The 24,460-nt window shown below is 34.8% G+C and overlaps 1 long non-coding RNA gene across 2 annotated transcripts; it reads right to left on the bottom strand.

Moving 5' to 3' along the window:
- Nucleotides 1-3,385: 3,385 nt before the first annotated feature.
- LOC150047388 (uncharacterized) lies at nucleotides 3,386-4,463 on the bottom strand. Of its 2 annotated transcripts, none has more exons than XR_016539426.1 (2): nucleotides 4,363-4,463; nucleotides 3,386-3,597 (listed from the first exon to the last, which is right to left on the bottom strand). It is a non-coding gene; the product is annotated as an uncharacterized LOC150047388 (long non-coding RNA). The 2 variants fall into 2 exon arrangements; XR_016539425.1 differs by having other exon boundaries at nucleotides 3,386-3,594.
- Nucleotides 4,464-24,460: the final 19,997 nt, after the last annotated feature.

Raw genomic sequence — 24,460 nt, 5'->3', positions numbered from 1 at the left:
TGAAAAGGAACTAGCAGAAGTTATCAAACACTCAAGAGGAACTTATGAGACCCTGCCTTCTGAGGTCACGCAGAATTTACGGACCACACTTGGACAGAGCCCAAACAGTCTCAAACCAACAGCTACAACCGAAGGGCTGTGTGCATTCTCAGAGAAACCAAAGGACCAGGCCGGGATGGTCTCCCAACACTCGACCTTTACTGGCAGATTTGGCCAGCCACCCCGAGGGCCCATCTCCTTACACATGTACAGCAGGAAGAATGTTTTTCTCCATCACAGTTTACACTCCACTGAGCTCCAGACTCTGGGCCAGCAGGATGGGTGAGAGAAATCCCTTCCCCTCACTCATTTCTGGGTCCAAAAAGACATGGTTCAAGTTTCCTGTGCATAGTTCATAGAATATTTCCAAGTAGTTTTTTCTTTACACTTAATTTTAGCCATCAGCAAAGACTTCTGAGCTATTTGAAGTTGTTTCTTTTAAGAACGAGGGTGGCAGCATGTTAGTGGAAATAGGTTGGATTGCCTTGAAAAAAAATCTTTACTTATATATGTATCATAAATGGGACCACCTTGCTGGTTTATATAGTCCATTAGTTATTTATATTTTGTCTTTGACCTTTTATTGATAGGCATTGGAGTTTTGGAAGGTAATATCAAATAGCACTGTGTTTAACTCTGTCGATGGTGTTACTGTAAAAAAAATGGGTATGAGAAAGTCATAGGTGACAGGATTGTAAAGAACTTTAAATGACATAGTTATTAGAAGGAGAAAAACAGAACAATGTTAAAGTTGTCTATTGGGGGTATATTTAATAGAGGAATGAAGCTTGTTTGCGTGTAACCTGGAGATGTGTTTGTCTCTCTATTACATACATCCAAGCTTGTAACACTGTTAAGAGAGGGGAAGGCCATTTCTTTTATCTTTCAAATATTTAGTTTATATTAGCTCACAAAGGATTTCAGGCAGACTTATTGCTAGCCAAGTAGGGAATGACAGCTTTGGTCGTCAAAAAAGTTTACTTTTTGTCTTTGCTATGGATACTGAAATATTGCAATACAACATGCTAGGAGTTAAGCCGTCTTGAGTTATTTTTTCTTTAATTATTCCTAAATCATGATAGAATATGCTCCTTCAGCGTAGAAACACCAGTGCTTTGTATAACTTGATTTCAGGGATTTCATATTCTTAAAAAAATCTATTCTTTTACTTCAATTTTTTATATTTTTACATGTTCTTTCATTTCTTATGTACATCCAATTTTACTTTATATAAACCAACTCATACAATAATATAACTTCATGTATCAAAAAGAAAAATGGTTACTTTTTTTTCTTTTGGGAGGGGGTTTCTATATAAAATACATTGACTATGCAGTCATTCAGATTTAGAGCAAAAAGTGAAGTATATGGGTATTTCAGCAGTTTTATCTTAGGGAAAAACAAACATGTAATGGGAATATTTAAAGCACATTTGGTAGCAAATGATTGTCTTTGGCAAGTAAGGCCTACTCTATTGTATACTTTAAACCACATGAAATAGATCAATAAATCTAAATGAAATGAATTCAGGCTTAATTAGCAATAGAGACGAATCCAATGGTAGTCATAAATACATACATAAATGATGTCAAAGAATCTGGGAATTCAAGGCTGCAGTTTTTGTATACAAACAGAAGAGGAGGCAATTATATTCATATTAGAGGTGGTGTGTGCAAGTTGTGACTACCATAGATACTGCATGATCTGCTCTCCTTACACTCTCTAACATACAAAATCCATCAGCATGCAGAAATGAGATGAATAAAGAGAAATTGAGCATGGCAACTGGCCAATCTGCTTAAATTAAAACAATCTGTGAATAGTATCTCCTAATTTAAAATTATGTTTGGGCTTTCTGCTTTGGGAAAGATACATTAGATTTCCCTCTGCCAGCTTTGACTCATAAATTTTGATGAATTTCCAAGCATTGATTACAATTGGTATTAATGAGTATCATTATTACTATGTTGTACTTGTATTCTTCCATTTGCAAATGAAGACATGCACATCAAGACAAACATTTGCCAAATATTTTCTTCTTTTGCATATTTGCAATACAGCCCCAAAAAAGAATAATACACATTGTAATTTGCTTAGCTAAATGAGGCTACTGACTAAAATCACCCCATAATTTTAGAGGTTGTAATATTTATACAGATATACATTTTGAGCTGCATAATATTTAAGAAATTATAAAAAATAGAAAATTTATGATTAACAATTGTGAAATTCAGCTTGGTTTATAGAAAAAAGTTGGTATGCATTACTACAGCTTTTTCTTTCATCTGTAAATTAAAGAGCATGATAAAAACAATCAAGGTTATTGTCCCCTCCAAGGATATGGAAAAACTATGTATCAAAAATAAGGTTTTTGATTTGGTCTTTTGGAGTTTATAATTTTGTTTTCTTGGAAGATAGACTTTTGAATTATACTTTGTAAGAAATAATCTATTTAAGAAACTCTGTCATTTAATAGACATTTTAAGAGATGTTTTAAGCGCTAGTATTTTCTTGAAAAGCCTTTTTTAAAAGCTGAAACATTCAAAAAGTAAACCTGGATTTAACAGTTCAATTTTAAAAAGGAATGGTATTTTTTGGAACTATCATCTTAAAGCTGTTTTATATCAGTATTTAAAACATTGTTATAATATGATTTGTAATAGTCAGTATAACTCAGGCCTGGAGAATATGTAAGCTTACTATGTTACTGTCGAACTGTAACTGTAATCCAGAGGTTGTTTGTAAGTTCCTCTTGTGTAAATATCTTAAATCTTAACAATGGCATATGGGCATTCTTTCAGTGAATTGATTTCTTTGTACTAAAATCTCTAGTTTTCTAAGACAACTCCATGTATAAAAGTGATTTATACATTTCTCCAAGGCGATACATATCCAAAGACATGACACCAGGGGAAAAATGCTTGTTTTTCTAATGAATCAATGGTCTGCTTTCCTTTCTCTTTTTCTGTGCATGTACATGTGTAGCTACGACCAAGTAACGTGTAACATTTCTGTAGCAAACTGGACTCTTCTGAATGCAGAATGTGTTTTTAAGAACTTGAGACATTCCTTGAAGAAAAACTGTTTCTACCTGAAAATAAATGATTCGCACTTTTGTAATCCATGTGCACAGGAGACTGCATTTCTATGAACTCAGTGATCTTTTCTCTAGATTATTTTACATAAACAATCATTATGGACCCAGGAATCATCTCCCAAATGATTTCTGATTCTTTGCAGTGTATCTACCTTTGCCCACTGGAAACTACAAAACCATTACTATAATATTAAAAGAGTAAGTACACTGTCATTAACTTTCCCAGGTAATAAGCCTCGAGTCCAAAAGTTTCCCAATTTTGTTTGTTATTTATTCCTTGGTAAATGGGTCAAGAAGTAGGCTGGCATTCAATATTAAAGAGTTGTAGGCATACATTGTTACCTCATCAAAAAGGTTTACAAAGGTCTTCATGATTAATCTGCATTCTCTTTATTCGTAGCTTGCACTTGATATTCTCCAAGATCAATTTCCAGCTGTTATTGATTTCATGGTGAGCTCTTCTTGAAAGCAAAAAAAATCATATGTTCATCTTTTGGTTTAATTTTTTTCTTGTTGTTCAGTAGAGATAAGACTTCCCCATCTAGTTCCTTAAGAAAGAATTAACATAGTATTTTTTCTTGGCTATATCTAATTACATAATAGAGATAGTGGAATATATAACATAGTCTGATTCTTATGAAATGTTGAATTGCACTGCCGTCAAAGTGTAAACAATATGTAACCAACACCCAAGCAGAGATGTTCACTCTCCTGTTAAGATAAAAGACTAATATCAATTTTTTCAAATTTTTCTTCTCCAAGCTCTTTCACCAAGAGTGAAAAGAAAAAAAACATATCCATGAAATACTCATTTGCAATACATATTTTTTTCACAAAGAGCCCAGTTCTGGTTCCAAAAACTGCAACCCCCAAGACAAAAAGTCTGAAAGTATAAGAAAGCAATGAAGGGCAGTCATCTATATGAAAGTTTGGGCAATTTCCTACAAAAATAAAAGGGACAAAAGAAATTCTTCACTATAAAGTGTGTTAGTTTCAATAATCTATAATGTGAGTAAAGCAGTATTGCTATTATTTAACTGCACTGTCAAAAGTTTTATGGAACTGGAAAACTGGAACATAACATAGTTGTCTGTGATAACGCGGTGGGTCCTTCAGGAGTTAAACATAGATGAAGTGCTCAGGGCATCCTAGCATGCCTGATTATAAAGGAGCCATAAACTCTCTCTCCTTCTTGTCTCAATGAGATCACTTACTACAGCACACACCTGTTATTGCCATGCATCACGTGTTTTGAAGGTCATCTTCCATAAGCCTTGCCAAGGAAGACATTTTTTAATCTCTTATGGATTAGATAGGAGAGTTTGGGGAAACCTGTCAAAGATACCAGCATGTATATATATATATTAAGTAACCTGGATGCCATTAGTGTTCAGCCATTCTATTTAAATCATTACTAACTCCAGTGCAGTTTTTATCCAAAAGAGGCAGAAGGGTCCAAGCAAACTTAAGCTGCCTCTGGCTGCTTTACTATTAAAAAATTCATTGCTATGTATAGGGAAGAAAATCTGAGCAGCGTTTAGTTTTAGAATGAATGAATTCAAAAGTATTTATACAAAATACATGAATTTTTAGATCAATAAATACCAAAGCCTGAGTAGAATGTTCTGTTTCAAGATGATTTTTGAGAAAAATCTGACTTTCTGAGTTTCTTTGCTAAAGAACAATTTGAAAAAACAATAAGAAATGAGTTCATGTTATGTGTTTTAGAGTAATAGCCAATAAATTATCAAAAAGGGAAATATTGTATGGATAGAGCATAACCTAGTTACATGATTTTCTCATTTCCCTCTTCATTTTTGAGGGAATTTAGTGGTGCCATTAATCTGATATGTCTCCACACCTGAAATTTAACAAGATTTTTTTTCAGAAATATTTTGGATATTTATATCTAGAGACAATAAGGTGATTTAATTTTCTCTTGAATATTTAGAAAGAGTTGAAATTAAATGTGCCCTACAAATATAATTGTCCTAAACATCTAAATAAATATTCATTCTATTTTCTGCTTAGCTACATTTACATAAAATACCTCCAAATTCTCTTTTGTTAATTTTCATTTTCAGGAAAGGAAGAAAATTTGAGTATTAGATCTTATTTTGAGGAAAAGAAACCACTTTATATTATGGATTCCAAGTTATGTGGGTTTGAGATTGTTAATATAACACTATTTTCTAGGGCTCATTTCCAAAATTTTCAAAACTCAATGAGAAAAACAGTGAATGACAAGCTACTTTGGATATTAAAATTTTGAAATGCAATGATGAGACTTTTTGGTAACTTTTGCTGTTTTTGTTTTTGGTGGTGGTGGTGTTGTGTTGTTTTTGTTGTTGTTGTTGGTGGTGGTGGTGGTGTGTGTGTGTGTGTGTGTGTGTGTGTGTGTGTATGTGTATCCAGTACTAACTTGTACTAAGGTCCTTTTATTTTGTCCAGTCAAGGGCTTGAACTCAGGGTCTGGGCTCTGTCCCTGAACTTTTTCATTGAAGGCTCATGCTCTACCACTTTGAGCCACAGTGCCATTTCCAGTTTTCTGATGATAATTTGGATAGGATTCTCAAGGACCTTCCTGTTCAAACTGGCTTTGAACCATGATGCTTAGATTTCAGCATCCTGAGTATCTAGGATTACAGCAGTGAGCCACCAGTGTCCAGCTTTCTATTTTACATATATATATGTGTGTGTGTGTGTGTGTGTGTGTGTGTGTGTGTGTGTGTACTTATCCTTAAGTAAATGTACAAAGGTGTTGGCATTCAACAAAGGTGTTTATTAAAGCAATGAATTTGCATCAGCTGGGCACTGGTGGATTCTGGCTATACTCCTACTAACACATGAGGCTGACTCACTTAAAATCAGCACTGGGACCGAGGTTAGTAAACATCTTCCTTCAGCAATAAGTACAAAGGCAGGCACTGGTGGCTTGGTGGCTCACACTTGTAATACTAGCTACTAAGAAGGAAATTCCATGGTAGTCTAATCTCCAAAAAGCTGGACGTGGAAGTAGGGCTCAAGGAGTAAAGTCCTGGCTTTGAGCATAAAAGCTCAGGGATTGCATCGAGACCCTGAGTTCAAGCTCATTAGACTAATTTAAAAAAGAAAAAAAAACTACCAAAATGCCAGGCTGGCGGTATGGCTCAAGTGGTAGATCAACAGCTAAGCAATAATGAGGCTCTGAATTCAAACTCTAGTATCTGTGTAAAACAAAACATTATTTGATTTTATAATCTAATACTTTCTTAATAAAAGAACAAAACAGTTATAATTGTCAGATATCTACAACTCATTCTTAAGTGATGTTCCAATTTTTGTGGAATCATGATGTGTTTGTTTCTTATACACAGGCATTTTGTCTTAGCATCACTGTCTATCTGGTGATACTTACTGCTTTTAATGTAAACATTATATATGATTATACATGTCACTATATGTGACTCATAGCACTCCTGCAGTAGAGTTGCTCAAATGAAAATTCTTTAGTGATTTTTTGTACATTCAAACAGTCACATAAGTTCATCATTACCTGTATAAGAGAAGACCTAGAGTACATCATGTATATCATGTAGAGTAAATCATGACAGATCTTCAAACAAAAAAAAATGTATATCATTGAATGTGCTAAGTAGTCTGTCTTAATTAATCAGGAGGCTGAGATCTAGAGGATTTCAATTTGGAGCCCACTTTGGGTGTATCTTGATGATTCTTTTCCCCTGAAGAACACTTACAAGTATACCTACTTGTAACTAGAAATATAATCCAGATATTTGCTTAAGTAGAAAGAGAAAAAATGGCTAGGTAAAAATCCTAATTTTCTGCCATACATAAATGGCATTAGTAAGACTGCAGATTATGTATGGTAATTGATTAATGACCCATGCTCATAAAATTTGAGAGCTGCGAATCTCCTTAACGTGAATAAAACCAATGATTTTATTTGCTTTTAAAAATAGAATCTGGCACATATAGATGCTCAGCGAATGACTGCATCACTGAATAAACTAAAACAATAGCTTTTTTGTCATTTCTCACAAGTGAATTGACATTTCTAGTAGCAGACACTCAGTTTATGACAAATATGAATCACACTAAGGATTTTTTTGACAATCCTGGTCTTGAACTCAGGGCTTGAGTTCTGTCCTTGGACTTTCTTAAGGCTAGGGCTCTACCACTAGAGCCTCAGCACCACTTCATCACTTCCAGCTTCTTTTTTTTTTTCTATGTGTGTGGTACCGAGGAATCAAACCTGGGTCTTCATGCATGCTAGGCAAGCACTCTACCACTAGGCCAAACTCCTGGCCCCCACACTAAGGATTTTTTTTTAAGTTTCTTATTTCAAATAGACAATAGCATAATTGGAAAATAATGAAATAAAACAAATGTACTTTAATTATATATTTACTCATCAGCAGCTATTATTGTACTTTTCTTAACCTCCTCCATCTAAGCATTAAAAGAAAATGTGGGAAACCAAAGCAATAGTTTTACAGAGATTTGATAATGACGGCTATCAACTTCAAGAGCTTGAAAACTTCCTACATATTTTTTCTATTTTTTCTTAGTAATTTATATCCAGGATGGCTGAACTGGGGTAGTAACTGTCAAAATACTATAACTAATCACCATTGTGTCTTTTTCTATTTGCTCCTACCCCAAAAACTAAAAACAGGTCTTGGAAATAATCTTTCCTACCAGTACATTTCATTTCAGTTAATTCACACATATTCAGCCATATCAAGTTATTAGCTCCCATAACATATCTTACATGGTAGAAGCCCTAAGCATTTATTATGCCCTAGGAAAAGGAAAATAACATATGATATATACATACATATGTATATATGCATGCATATGTATACACATATGTATACACACATAGGCACACACATGCATACACACGCATAGAAGTCTTTTCTTTGTCAGGGATAAAGCAGTTAGCATTTGGAAATTCCAAAGTGATACAGATACATTGAAACACAGGGGTTGTTTTTACTTGTCAACATTTGATAGACATTAAGCTTTATAGCCAAATAATTTGTGCAGCCACCATCACTGGCTTTATTGTTATTCTGAATTCTATTCCCAAAGTGTTAGAAATTTATGGTAGTGCATGGGTGAAATGTATATGACAGAAGAGGCAGTGTGCAAGTGTGAGGAGGAGAGACTGAAGGCCAGGAAAGAGGGAAACATATCTGCATTGCACATGGTTTATTTAAAAAAAAAAAAAAAGAAAAGAAAAGCCAAATGTCAACGTAACCTGACACCAGATGAAGGAGACCATTTGAGGGAATTAGAGAAGGAATGCTATAGAGGTCAGGTGGGAGTTTATTTAATTATTCTATCTTGAAAAGACTGAAAACATGACTTGGGTTTCAAAATCAAGCAGAGTTATTACAGGATGATGACACATAGCCAGGCTTTGAAATCGCAGGTCTGAGACTCCGTATGGCATTTGGAAATAGAGACACATATGGAGTAGAGTAAAAAATGGGGAGAAATGGAAATACAAATATAACTATATAGACATAAAAACCTATGACTGTATAGACATAATGTTTTATTTCATAAATTAATATGTTTCTATGACATACAAACCCTTAGCCTAATTTTGATTAAGTTCTAAATACTAAGTCCCAGTGATTGTAATTAGATTCCCTCCTTGAACACTTGTTTGTTAAACTTGTCATTTAAAATATGATGTAAACATAAGCCATATAATGAACGATTGTTGTTCTTAAGGTAATATGTTATCTCTCATCACTTTTGCTGTCCCTTGGTTATCTCATATTGTTACACCATCTCACTTTGTTACCTGATATATCGGATATATTTGTATTTGGTTATTTGAAATTGGATAGGGAATGGGGGAAAACAAGATGAGGGGTGAGGGAGGGGGGGAATGGGGACCAAGACATGTGAAAGGGTATCAATGTATGGGAATTAATGCACCATCTATCTGGCAAATATCATGTAACCCTTCTATTAATTACAATAAAAATACATGAAAAAATGGGGAGAAAGAAACAGAAGAGAGATGAAAGGAAAGAGAAGATAACTATCAACTTTGCAATATCTACAGGTAGGACTGAGAAGAGGAGGAGAGGTTATTTGAAATACAGAATTTTATTTTTAAAAAAGCTGAAATCATGACAGGTATTAGTATGAAGGAAAAAATGCACATTCACATTGACAGTTTGGGAGGCAAAGGACAAAAGACGTGTCCTTGTAGATGACATTTCTAATACCTAGTAACTTATTTAAAATTGGGACATTTTAAAAAGGAGACACTAAATAATAAGCATATTCATTGGTCTAAAAAGTAGCATTGTCCCTAGAGTGCTAGCTTCACAATCATTTCAATACAGTGAATGATCTGAGCAACAATTATAGGCTGTAAAGTTGGAAAGAGGAAAATTAAGTTGGAGAAGGAGGGGAATTTGAAACCCTCAGCCCAAATGAAAAAGCCCTGATAAGAAAGGAAAGATGATGTTTAATAGCCATGATCTTGAATCAGCCCAGATGCCCTAAAACAAACATATGGGCCAAGAAAATAAGAGACCAGCTACCTATCTATCTACCTAGATGATAGATAGCTAGACAGATGGATAGATAGATATATAGATCTACCAAAGTAGGGACAGATAGGTAAAAATACAGATCTACAGATGTATGCAATGGAATTTAATTCAACCAGGAGGAAAAATATTTAAAATTTCCATGGAAATGAAAAATTCTGGTAAATATTTTATTGAATGAAATAATTCCAGCTAAGAAAGTAAAAGGGTAAATAAGTTCTCTATGGTGGTTCATAGACCCAAATAGAATTTCCCGCATAGATACACATTTCTATATTCCCATCCAACCTGAGTGAAGTACAGGATATTCAATACTGACATTCTGTGGTATAAGCATTTTGAAAGAAGATCTGATAGTGAAACACAATCCACTGTCCAGAAGTGGGAAAATGTTTTGAATGTGGTACACAATCATCATTCATCATTTCATCATGTATATGGAAAATAACCAAGATACTAATACTCAATGAAATTTTGTCTAGTAAGAGAAGGGCTAAGAAGGAAGAATAATAGAAGTGACTCTTCAAGATGCATTGAATACTTAAAATGACACGTTGACTTGTAACCTCCTTATACAACCTTTCTTTTCTAGACAAAATAATAAGTTAAAAATGATGTGAATGCTGTTTTTCTCAACATCAGTAAGAGAGTTAGCAGTATAGCTACATAATACCCCAGAGACATTTTTAAATAGGTAAAAAAAAAGCATTGAATAATTGCCTTTGAGTTCAGTAAGGCAAAGGTCACTTAATGAAAGCCAGAGCTAGAGGTGAGCATCTGAAGACTACAGAAAGTCTTCAATGAGAGCTCTCAGCAATGGTACTAGGAGTCAATAGGTAGTAAATGCAAAACTAGCCAGGGAAGATCAAGATTATTCCACTAACTTTCCTGACCCTTCAGAATGATCAACAAATCCCATAGTAATAGCTACTCTTTGATATGAACTCTGTATAGGCTACACAGAATCACCCCAATTTCATTAAAAAAGCCAAGAGAGATGAATGTATTCTATTTCTTCTTCAAAACAAAATGACATAGAATAGGTCATAGAATCATGATCTAAACTTAACCAGTGTGGTTTTTGAAAACTGAAGTCTTAACTGCTGAACTCATTGCTTGTCAAGATGAAAGGCAACTGTTTGATGCCATAAAACAGATTTCAGGATGACATTCTTTGTTAGTTTCTTGCTCCCCCAAATGCACAAACATCTAAAGAAAATTAAATGGAAAACACTACCCAGGGTAAGTGTCTCTCACTGACTGGTTTTATTTTTTATGAGTCTTCTCCCAGGCTCAGAAATGATGTTACCACTTGATGCCAAATAGGATAGAGTCACTGTCTCAGGAAAGTCTATTCTACAATGGCCTACCATTCCATGGATGAAAAGATGATTTGAGTCTGTAGGCTATCATTTACTAGTGTGGTATTTTCGCTATTTCAAAGAATATCAATCAGGAATCCCTTGAAAGCTAAAATGTGTTTGCCTGAAGTGAGTGAGCTGGCACAATAAGTCTTATATCCTTTGTTGTTGTGGAGGAAGTTTCTGTAGGTTTCATCATAAAAAAAGTTTTATTTTATTCTACAGCTGCTGAAAATCTCTATCAATCTAACATTAGTTTTCCTTTTATGATTTGGTTGCTAGGTAATAAATGCACACTGATAAATGTGGTTTGAAGGGGGAGATCCTTCATTACAGGAATTCTCCTGTGGTTTGGGATGACAATCTCAAGTAATATTTTACATTACAAATATCAAGTGTAGAACTTCTTTTAAAAATTACAAACTTCACCGCTGATTTCAAGAAAAAATATTTTTGATATCTTTGTTTTTATTTATTGGAGTTCTCAGGTTGTGGTTGGCTTAGAATAGATGTCAAATTAACCACTGAGTTCATCATTTCATAATTAAATGAACAAGTAAGCCTTACCTGTGCCTATTTTGTAAATTCCTAGCTAAATATCGAATATAAAATGATCTGATTTGTTGTTGCTGTTGTTTGGGGGTGATAATGATATCCTTTCTCAGAAATCTTTCTTTTTTTATCCCTCTTGAACACTTGTGATTTGATACACAGCTGATGAGGTTATGGGTATTTAATTGATATATAAACTTTAAAAGCAACAAATTTTCTGTTGCAGAGAGTGGTGTTCAGACATTAAATAATCATGTTGACTAGCATATATATTAATTGCCTTGTAGAAAAATAGGACCTCTAGGATAAATTCAAATAAAAATGTCATTTGGTGAGTTGAAGAAGCTATTAATAAAATGTAGTATGAAGGCTAGGAATGGCAACATAATGAGTTAAAAACAGGACGGGGAGAGATGGAAACTAAACCTTCTCTTCCAAGTGTTAGGAACATGGGGGCAACTGAAACTGTTTAGAGCACACTTGTAGGCATGCAAAATGGCACAGCCACTTTGGAAACAATTTGCTTGATTTTTACCCAATTAACATATTCTGATCATGGTATCTACCATGGGTGCTCCTGGTTATTTAACTTACATCTACAGGAGAATTGGTACTTCTAGTCCTCATCCTCAAAAGCTGGGAACAAGCACACTCTTTTCCAGTAGGTAATGGGAGAAATCTAAGATGGCACACCAGGATGCTACAGTGCAATGAAAATGAATATACAAGGACGCTCTATACATACTAAGACATAAAAGAGACCAAGGTGAAATAGTTTAATCACTGTGTCATTGTAACTGTGAAACATTCAGAAAAGGCAAATGACGGACACAATCAAAGAATTATTAGTTTAGTAAGAGGGAGAGATGGAGGCATGAATATATTCAATGGCATTTCCTAAGGAAATTAAACCTATGCTTCCCTCCACTAGTCACAACGTTATCCATTGTATGATGCTGTAGTAGTAAATACATATCCTTATTTACTTATCCCAAACTGCAAAATGTAAAGCAGAGACAGAATCCCAACATAAGCTATCAATTTTAGTTAGTAATTATCTGGAAATGTTAACTAATCAATTGGAACACATGTACCATGTCAATGCAAGGTATTTATAACTAGAAAATTTAAGCATGGAAGTATAGGTACAAACTGGGCTACTTTTTTTCTGTAAACTTCAAATTACTTAAAATATAATCTCTATTTGAGAAGATGATATTAAAGGAAAAATATTTTTAACCAAATCAGCAACCTAAAAATATGTACAAAATTCTTAGACTTTAAAGAAGATAGTTGTCTTTAAATTCCTTCTCTAAAGGACCGGGAGTTTGGCCTAATGGTAGAGTGCTTGCCTAACATGCACGTAGATCCAGGTTCGATTCCTTGGTACCACATACTTAGAAAAAGCCAGAAGTGGTGCTGAGGCTCAAGTGGTAGAGCTCTAGCCTTGAGAAAAATCCAAGGACAGTGCTCAGGCCCTGAGCTTAAGCCCAGGACTGGCAAAAAAAATTCTTTCTCTAAAATGTTTACTCATTGTCCATGTGTTCGTGACTTGGAGCTGTTCGGTCTCCATCTGGAAACTTCTCCACTTGAGACAAGGCTGGGTATTTCTACCAGTGCTATCTCATGGGGCATGAGCAGCCCTCATGAACTCTGACCCTCTTGCAAGAGGAACTTTGTGGATAAGTGGGTAAATTGTCCATTAAAGGGTTAAAAATGACAAAAAAATGTTTACTCATTAAAGAAAATAAATCATAAATTAAAGCTGTTTATATAAATGACAATAAAATATTGATTTTCACTACCAAAATGTGGTATGCATAATTTATTTAAGTGTAATCTAATATATAGTTAGGCAAAAATATATTATTATATTAGAAGTAAATAAAAACATGTAAATATTTTAATTATTAAACTGTATTTCCTCAAAAATCATATATAAATAATGTTAATGGTTAGGTTTTGAAGACATAACAAACACCTATTGAATTTTAGCTGCTAGGCAATTACTCTTCTAATTAGGTAACACCTCTAGCTACCATTTTATTTTCAATTGTGTACACTTTCATTTTTTAATAGTCTTGCATTTATGCCAGGACCCACCTAGCCTGTTATACTCCTATGTATGCTTCTGATGTAGCTGAGAAGCTAGGCATCTTCAATCAAACCAAGTCTTTTTTTTTTCGTTCAGGATTGACGTGACAATATCCTTTTCATCTCCAACTTCCTAAGTAGAGTTATAGATATGAGTCACCCTGTACAAAAAATTTCCTTAATAATTTCTACTCTCACTTGAAAAATATCAGATAACTCACACGGTATGCACAGATTGACACATTTCAAATTAAAATTAATAAGAAGGAACAGACATCCTAAAATTAGTACATAATGTTAAGTTCAGTGAGTAATAAATAGGTGTATGTTCAAACAAGAAATGTAAATATACATATGTAGAATGTAAATGTTCATTGTACACGAGAACACATGCTAGTATAGCTGATGTCCAAGAAAACAGCAAATAAATTACTTTTGTTATAGACTTATTTAGTTCAGATTTTAATATATCCTCAATTATACTTAAAAGCAAATATTAAATTGTGTGACTTTAGGTAATCAAACTATTGAAAAAATGTGACATTTAGAGCTTGAGAATAGTTTTAATGATTTCAGTAATTTAAGTTTCAATTCTCTTTTAAAAGATGGAAGATCAGTACTCAGGAATGACAGAATAAGGAGAAAGGAGAAGGAAAGTGGGAGAAAAACATGAGAAGGTATATCAATGCTCAAGAAGTAATGTACCTACTATCTGAGGAATAAAACCCCTCTATATATTATCCCAACAATAAAACATGACAAAAAATCTCAGAATATGATAATCAACAAGAATTTTTAAGTTTTCAGGATCAGAGAGATGAGATGAGAGTATGTAAAGATACGAAGCATGGTTTTAATGTTTAACTCCTCTGTAACTTACTTTTGATATGAAGAAAGTGCTATGCTACATATGTGGTTAATTTAAAAGGAGACAAGAGACTATAATCTTGTTTTTAAGGCGTTAGGGATCTTGACAAAGACAGATCCCAGATTATGTTACAAAATATGTCGCCCTTACCTCAGAAATTTGAAAATGATTCCCGTGTATATATGTCAAGTTAAAACTGTAAGAAATATAAACTTTACCAGTCATATAAAGTATATTTTTTATACCAATTGTTTTTCATATATATGAAGGTTTTATTGATCACAATTGTAACTTACAGTATTGTTCTTGGGACATATAAAGTCTGGTGGGGAATAAATTTTGAAATCATTATGTTAATATGCAACTATCATAACGAATTCCATAACTCAGATATACTAGCACATACTACTGAAAATGGCAAAGTGATACAATATTTTAATACAATTATCTTGTTTGTTCCAAACCAAATAACCTTTGAATCAAGAGTGGTTTGGGTAAAATATTGAGGTGATCACTATTAGCTTTGAGAGAATGTTCAGCTTCTGTGAAATGGAGGTCTTAATATTAACTGAAAAATTATTCATTTGGTGCGTAGGTCAAGTCACTTTGTCAGAATCAAACAAATGATAATTTTTTAAATTCAGAACATATTACACATTAACCCAAATGCAACCAGAACCACATAGTATTTAAATGAAATAAAATGAAAAAGTAAAGCTTACCTATTGGCCCTGCATTATTTTAAATCTAAAACTCTACTGCATACACCAAAGGAGTGAATTAGTCTTGAAGCAAGATTAGTTGAGAAAGGACTCAGTCGATTTCACACATAGGACTCAGAACTCACAGACTCGTGGCTGTGATGGATTTTGGAACTTGGAATGAGAGGAGGGTTTAAGTTCCTTTTAGTCTGACGATGAAAAAAATCATAGAGATAGATAGATAGATAGATAGATAGATAGATAGATAGATTTGTAGAATTATCTATGTATTTTTTTCCACTTGGAACAACTGCACTGTTCTTGTTTCCTTTTGGTGATCCAGACTTTCCTCTGTAAATTAATTAATGCAGATCGATAGGATCTGCTCATATTTTGAAGCAATCAATTTCCTTTGACTTTAGCAAGAAGAAGAAGAAGAAGAAGAAGAAGAAGAAGAAGAAGAAGAAGAAGAAGAAGAAGAAGAAAAGGAAGGAGAAGAAGGAGGAGGAGGAGGAGGAGGAGTAGGAGGAGGAGGAGGAGGAGAGATTTGAATAAATCTGTGAGCTGCTTAACAACCATCAATCCTCTAGACTGTGAATTTCAAGCCTGTGAGTAGGATTCAGCTAGAGTACAGACACCAGATACTGAAAACAAAAGCCCAAAAGTTAAATTGCTTTCCCCAGTGCTTGTGCAAATGTGCAGACTGACTACACGGGATCAAATAGGGCTCCATGGGGAATGTGCTTGTCATCCATGGGTGTTAGGCAATGCAGTAATATATTTTATAGCTGCAAAAAACACTACATTGGTTTCATGGTGAAGAAACATGTTAGTCCATTCCTCATTTTCAATCAAGTAAATTTTTACTGAATGGACATTCATAAAGAATCATCTCTTTAAAATAAAAAAAAATTAAAAAAAATCTTCCCTGTTCACTTTACCCTTTCTACCCCACTCAGTGCCTAAAGTAAAATATTTATAAAAAGAGACACATTAGGGTAAAATTTCTAGTTGACCCTACTGTAAATATTGAATGCTACAAAATGAGGTTTGTAGCTAGAGGTGAGAAAGCAGGTAGATTGTAGACTGTTTTCATTAAAAAATGAAGATACTCCTTCATTTTATGCATAAGCTATGGTATGACCAAAGCATATGAAGCTAATTATCAAATACAAAACCTCTTTGAATCAATTATCAACTCTAATTGCTATTCCAAATTAATTAAATTGAATTATTTGTTCCATTAATAGTAAAGTGTGAATGAATTGAATTTTCCTAAGACTTTGAGAATTTCACACATATTTCCTAGCAGAATGAAGGTCTCAGAATACAGGCAAAAAAGAAAAGCATTTAAAATTCTGTGAGATTGGGCCGGGAGTTTGGCTTAGTGGTAGAATGTTTGCCTAGCATGCACAAAGACCCGAGGTCGATTCTCCTGTACCACATATACATAGAAAAAGCCATAAATGGTGCTGAGGCTCGAGTGGTAGAGCTCTAGCCTTGAGAAAGCCCAAGGACAGTGACTAGGCCCTGAGTTCAAGGCCCAGGACAGGCAAAAAAATTCGGTGAGACTGCTAAAATAGTTAAAATATATATTTTTAAAGACCAGTTATAGGGGCTGGGAGTTTGGCCTAGTGGTAGAGTCCTTGCCTAGCATGCACGAAGACCTGGGTTCGATTCCTCGGTACCACATACATAGCAAAAAGCCAGAAGTGGTGCTGTGGCTCAAGTGGTAGAGCTCTAGCCTTGAGAAAATCCAGGGACAGTGCTCAGGCCCTGATCCCAAGCCCAGGACTGGCAAAAAAAAAGTTATAAAAATATATATAAAAATCCAGTTATATAAAAATCAGCTATATATAAAATATAATATATATTTATACACACACATACGTATATATGTGTGTATATATATATATGTGTGTGTGTGTGTGTGTGTGTGTGTAGCTAGACCTTTCATATGGACATACAGTATAGTCAGTGACATATAAATCCAACACAATAATGTCTGATCTTGGGGCTGGAAAAGAGAGAATGACCACAATGAACTGATTTTCCACCCAACATTATAAAACACTTCCACTAAATGCTGAAGAATATATAACATGCAAAGTATAGAGGAAAGAGGTTATTAAAAGTAAAACAAAATAACAGGAGAAATCAGTGGAAGATGGTGGCAGTTCAATGTGAGTCTTTCTGACTCTCGCCAAAATACCAGTTCCAGCATCACAGTGGAAAGTTCATAACCAAAGATGCATCCTGAGTAAGCTTTAGCACCACAGAGATCTCAGTCAGAGAGGAGAAAGGCAGGAAACAAGAGCAAGAAGACAGTGAGGAGCTGGTGCCAGCCTCTGCCTTGGAGACAAAAATCACGTGATTGTCTCAATAGATACACAAAAGGCATTTGACAAGATTCAACCCCCCTTTATGCTAAAAGCTCTGGAGAAACTAGGAATCCATGGAACATTCCTCAGCATAATAAAGGCTGTGTATGACCAACCCACAGCTAGAATTATACTTAATGGAGAAAGGCTAAAGCCATTCCCTCTAAAATCAGGAACAAGACAATGATGCCCACACTTTCCATCCCTCTTTAACAGAGTATTAGAATTTCTAGCCAGAGCAATAAGGCTAGAAGCAAGCATAAAGGGGATCGAAATAGGGAAAAAGGAAGTGAAACTTTCCCTCTTTGCAGATGACATGATTCTGTATTTAAAGAACCCTATAGACTACATTCCCAAGGTGCTTGAGCTGATTGAACACCATGACAAGGTGGCAGGTATAAAATTAACCTCAAAAATCAACTGCCTTCCAATATCCCAACAATGAGAGGAATGAGGCAACAATCAGGAAAACAACTCCTTTTGCAATAGCCTCAAAGAAAATAAAGTATCTAGGAATTAACTTGTCTAAGAATGTAAAGGACCCATTTGATGAAAAATTTAAAACCCTGAAAAAGGAAATTAAGGCAAAACTGAGGAAATGGAAAAACCTCCCAGGCTCCTGGATTGAAAGAATTAACATTGTGAAAATGGCAATCCTGCCAAGGGCTATCTACAGATTCAATGCAATGTCCACCAATATCCCAATGTCATTCTTTAAAGAAATAGAAGGGGCAATCCAAAATTTCATATGGAATAATAAAAGACCCCGTAGAGCAAAAACACTTCTTAGAAGAACAGTGCAGAAGGAATTTCAATACCAAACTTTAAACTCTATTACAGAGCTATAGTGACCGAACAGCTTGGTACTGGCACATGAACAGGCCTGAAGTCCAAACGAATAGAACTGAGGAGCCAGATATTAACCCACAGTCTTTGGCCATCTAATCTTTGTTAAAGGAGCCAAAAAATAGAATGGAAGAAAGACAGCCTCTCCAACAAGTGGTGCTGGGAGGTTAAGCACCTGCAGAAAACTAAAGTTGGATCCTTCTTTGTCAATCTGTACCAGGATTAACTCCAAATGGAACAAAGACCTCGAGGTAAAAGAAGATATACTGAAAACTCTAGAAGGAGGAATCAGAAATACACTAGGTCTCCTAGGCACAGGTTGAAACTTTCTTAATGAGGACCATGAAACACACAAATCAGAGAAAATCTGGATAATTGGGACTGCATTAGACTGCAGAGCTTCTGTATGGCAAAGGACATAGCTAGCAAATTAACTAGAAAGCCTACAGAGTAGGAGAAGATCTTCACTAACCATACAACAGATAAGGGCCTCAGATCTAAAATATATCAACAGCTCAAAAAATTGAATCACTCCAAAACTAATCTCCAAAGAAACAAACATCCCATTAAAAGATGGGCCAAAGACTTAAAGAGAGTCTTCTCTGAAGAAGAAATAAAAATGGCCTATAGACACATGAAAAAATGCTCAACATCTCTGGCCATAAAAGAAATGCAAATCAAAACAACTCTAAGATTCCACCTCAGGACAGTCAGCATTTCCAGGATCAAGAAACCTAATAGCAACAGATGCTGGAGGGGATGTGGCCAGGAGGGATCAATATTCCCCTGTTAGTTGTTGTTACATTATCTTACCTTTTTACCTTGTTTCCTTATATATATGTTTATTTGTTTATGTGGAATAGGATAGGGAAGGGGAAACAAGATCAAGGGAGGGTGTGAGGGGAAGGAAATGGGGACAAAAACACGAGAAGGGGTATCAATGTGAAGTAATGTACCTTCTATATGGCAAATATAACTTTAATCCTTCTATTAATTACAATAAAAAACCTTCTCCAAAATAAAAAAAGGAAAACAAATGATTTAATCAAAGCTATTGCAGAGTTTCTTAAACTTCCCATTATTAGCAATTACTATGGTTGAATAAAGTAAGTTTTTAAACTAAGCATCCATTCTGTGAATGGCAGATTGTTTAGCTACATATTTGTGCTCTACGTAAAAGATGCCATGTGTTCCAGGAAGTAACTGCCAGTTACTTCCTGGAAAGGAAAGTAAAAAAAAGCACCATTGTCTGATAACTATAGGTCTATGGGAATCACAGCTTCATTGTGAGATAGAGTTAGGAAACTAGTACTCATATACCAAGTTAAGCTGAAGTTCTGGGGAGACTAGACTTCCAAGCTATTGAGTTTACAAATCCCAAGTGAAGTCTGAAGGTTTCAAAGTAACAGAAGTAATGTACTAACAGAAAATGTTAAGATGCAAAGCTATGAAATATATACTTTGTAACGGCATGCATGTGCTTTGTGAGGATAACAGCAGAGAGATCAATGTGCTGCTCAGCTCTTATTCTGATTAGGATGACAATAATAACAATACACACTAGACACTATGTTGGAAATGAACGTTATACCTTGGAGGGGAGGGGATCAAGACGGAAAATCTTAGGAGAAAATGAGAGTGAGGATGACACCATTCAAAATAAATGCATTCATTGCTACATAACTGTAGCCCTCTGTGCATCACCTATAATAAATTAAATTTTAAAAATGTGAAAAGATATTAACAATGTGAAAATAAGGAAATACTGAAAAGAGAAGCTGGAAAAATCAAGAAAATATTACAAAATATAAATAATTCAGACCTAATCATCATGGCCCCAAACCAACATGCGTGAAAAATAACCAAAAAATGGCAGGAATTATGATCTAAGTATGTATTTGTACTATCTAGGTCATGTGAAAGTTTCCAGATTTCTCACTGAATTTTCCTCTCATTTATAAATTCATAAGCATAACTGAAATTTCTAACCACGTATCGTTAGTGGTCTGAAGCTCAGAAAATGCCATGGCTCAGGTTCGAGCTTTGCTATAGTAAATCTAATTTAGTATATTGAAAATGAAAGAACATTTATCATGGCGGAAAATATTTTTCATATCCCTCAAACTTTGAGATGACATTAAGAAGATTCATAATCTATCTAAGAATCAACTGAGCAGAATTAGATTTTCTGGAAGTACCCCAGTACACCGTTCCTGTATTAATCTTTGTTTGGGTGATTGTAGCAAAATTCCACAGGCTGGTAACTGTTCAGTTACTATTTGTGTACATTACCCAACTGTTCATGTGAACAAAGTTCTGTCTTCAGTGTATCATAGTTAAAATGTGAAGGAATGTTTATGTAGTATAGTCTAGTCCTGAGGTCATTCGGGTTAATTGTCTTTAAAGGGAATTAATGGAGATAGAGTTTAGGTCTCTGAGCTCTAGCATCTTGTGTTACCATGTGGTGTCTGCCACCTCTCATGCTGTAAGCTAATACTTCGTTAGGACAATGAAAAATAGATAAAACTCATGTGAAAAATCCTGAGTCTAGAAGGCCATGGTCAAAGCTTTTTTTTTTTTTTGTGGGTCATGGGGCTTGAACTCTGGGCTCGAGCACTGTCCCTGGGCTCTTCAACTCAAGGCTATCATCCTACCCCTGGGCCTGGGTGTTGTCCTTGAGCTCTTCAGCTCAAGGATACTGCCCTGTACCTTGAGCCACAGCCCCACTTTCCCTTTTCTAGTGATTGATTGGAGATAAGGGTGTCTGGGACTTCAGTGATGCGGCTGATCCTCTGATCTCAGCCCCCTAAGTAGCTAGGATTACAGGCTGAGCCACTGTGCCCGACCTCACCAAGCTTTTCTCCTAGTACAAGTACACAGAAAGAAAGAATAAAGAATTATCTTGTGACCTTTCCACTAAGGATGCCAACCCTCCATCTAAATTAACCTTAATTTCTGACAGGCCTCCATCTACAAATACAGTCACAGGCATTAGGACTTCAATACATGAATTGGGAGTAAGACGTATGAACATTTAATTACTATCTTTGTGGCAGAGTTCAATATAATTCAACTACTGAACAACAAATGTATTAATAGGATATACGAAAGAAATGTAAATGTAAATTTTTTGCCAAATGTAAGGCATTGTTATTATTTTAGAGGGCATTCAATACTAAGAAAAAGTATCTTCTGATTGTTAACATATGATGCTGTGTGAATCAGAAATCAAATAATGCTATTTATCTAAAACCACATAAGGAGGAAAAATATTTCTTTCAGTAAATGTGAAATGGGGAGATGATGGGCAACGATGGGCAACGATCAAGACAAATAAATATGAGGAACTTGCAAGCTTTAAGCCGGTGGCTCATGCCTTTAATACTAGCTGCCAGGAAGGGTGAGATCTGACACTTCTGGTTTGAAGCCAGCCCAGGCAGGAGGTCCACAAGATTCTTCAATTAACCCCTCAAAAACAGGAAGTAGTGTTGTGGCTCAAGTGGTAGAGAACTAGCTTTAAGCACAAAGGGGCTCAAGGACAGAGCCCAGTTCCAGGCCCCACAATCAACCCCACCTCTCCGCCCCAACACACACCAAAAAAGAAGGAATTTCTGGAGTTTCACAAGGAGTTTCACAAGGTAAGTATATTGAACACATTTACTAAATGTGAGCATTAGGAAAAAATAAAAGGAAGATCTGTAAACTGTTAAAAATGAATAAAGTACTACTCTTGTTCCATAATGAATCTCAAAAAAAACCCTCCATATTTTCTTCAAAATAAGATCTGAGTATTGTTTAGAGCCATGGACAGAAATAAGTTCTAAGACTTTTGTTTAAATCCAAAGAGTGTAAATTCAGTCCATATTGCACTTATGTCTGTACTGCTAGGCAACAATCCTTTCCAGTTCTCCAAGACAGTACAAAATTATCAAAGAAGGGTTGGAGTTAACACGTGTATTTGCATTACAGTATCTATGTTTTTGAAATGAAATGTATAATTAATATCGCTTCCTCTTTTCTCTTCATTTACTCTCTCCTTGGATTATTTTGTGGGTCCTATCCACTTTACTGGTTGTTTCTAAGAAAGAGACTTCCTTAGTGTAGTATGTTTTGGGTTGTCACAACAGGACAGTATTAGCCTTGGCAGTAAAATAGACATGGTTAAGGAAGTAATGTTCCTTTAATGGTGAAAGAAATGGAAACTTGGGAAGATAATTACTTAAATAGGAGAAAACACAGCATGTTCACACATAGAGTTACTAACTTGCCAGTTTTAAAGTTTCCCTATAGAGACATACAACTGCTCAAAGGGAGAAAATATCCTTAAAGAAAGGTTCAATCTGCCACACTAAAAGCAAGGTTTAAATCATCCTAGACTCTTGACCTTCAGCATGGAGCACAGAATTCTTCTGGCATTGAAGGGGACTACATGTCTCCTGGTGATGAGGTTTGTAACTTAGTTGTTGATATTTTCTGGGCATTGATTCTATAAATGCATCAAAAATTATATTTCCTTATGACTACTTTATCATTTTTCCTTCCCAAATCCTGGAGTCTACTGCTGTCCCCCTTTCCTGTGTAGACCTATATTCTGAAGTATTCAATAAGTTTGTAGTAGAGATAAAATTTTTTCCTATTTATTTGCACAATTGTTTCAAAACAGTTGCTAACAAAACGGTACATCTGTAGCTTTGACTTGATCTAAGCATATGTATACGTACATGTGCATATGTTTATATCTATATCTATATATGCAAGTTACACATATATATGTACAAATATACATATAAATACACATACATATTAACAAATAGGCTTAAAATTCAGTACTTTCCTGTAAAATGAGAATTTAGATACCATATGCAAAATTTTCACATCACTGACATAAAGGAAACATTTTACCTCAGCTTCTCTTGCTTCAACATTCCATAGGAAGTATATGTGTGGTTGTGAAGGTCAAGTTCAGTGAAGGCAGCTTTAGTCTACCACAGCATAACAAGACCTATTCACCTGTTTGGGCTGCAAGAGAAATGAACCTCCCACACTTTATCAACTTACTTGTATTCGGTAAAATGACCCAAAAGAACAAAAATTTAAAAGGAAAAAGAAAAATATTTCTATTATTTTCTGATTCATTGTGTTTCAGGATTTTCTTTTTTATTATTACACAAGCTAGACAAATGGTTGGCAAACTTTTCCTGCAAAACAAAACAGAACAAAACAGTTCGCACTTTTGTGAGTGACAGTTTGCTGAAATTTCATGACTCAGATTTGGCTCTGCCCTTTCAGTATGTGTGAAAGGAGAATTCTCCAATGGATGAGCTCAGCAGGGAGGGTTTCAATTAAATTTTATTTAAAAAAGAAAAACTAGTGACTAGCCATATTTTTCCAGTAAGCATTACATACACTTTCATTTTCAGATATAATTTATTGGTAATACAATGATATATGTATTATATGTGAATGTATATTTAAATTATATTATGCTGATGACATTTATTTTATGTAGTATTTCTCCAAGATTTTCAGTCTTGTAAAGTTATTGTGCATATATGCTATTGGTTAATTTCTGCATACTTCCTGTATCTCAGTATGACAATGAATATGCTACCATTTTCAGTTTGGGATATGTGACATTGGTATAATTCTCATATCATTTTGTCTCCTTTCATCTTCCTCAAGTTGCTTCCTAATTTTTTGAAAAACTCAGTTTTTTCATGTGCTTAAAGGTATTTCTAAAACTCTTATATGAGTTCTGACCCTACTGTCAATGGGATTTTGTAACTGAATTCAACTGAATACTGATTAAATAGATTGCAACTATAGAAATGGATCAATGAACCTTGTGGATTTTTTTTGTTGGGGGGGGAATGGAAAAGGAGAGTGAAAACAGGTTATTAACATGAGTTGAGATGTGAAAAAAATCTATTCCTTGTG

The sequence above is a fragment of the Megascapheus bottae genome, chromosome 23 (genome assembly GCF_031878675.1).
Source record: "Megascapheus bottae isolate mThoBot1 chromosome 23, mThoBot2.hap1, whole genome shotgun sequence".
NCBI lineage: Eukaryota > Metazoa > Chordata > Mammalia > Rodentia > Geomyidae > Megascapheus > Megascapheus bottae.
Note: the sequence above shows the minus strand (reverse complement) of the source record. Positions and strands in the feature narration are given on the sequence as shown.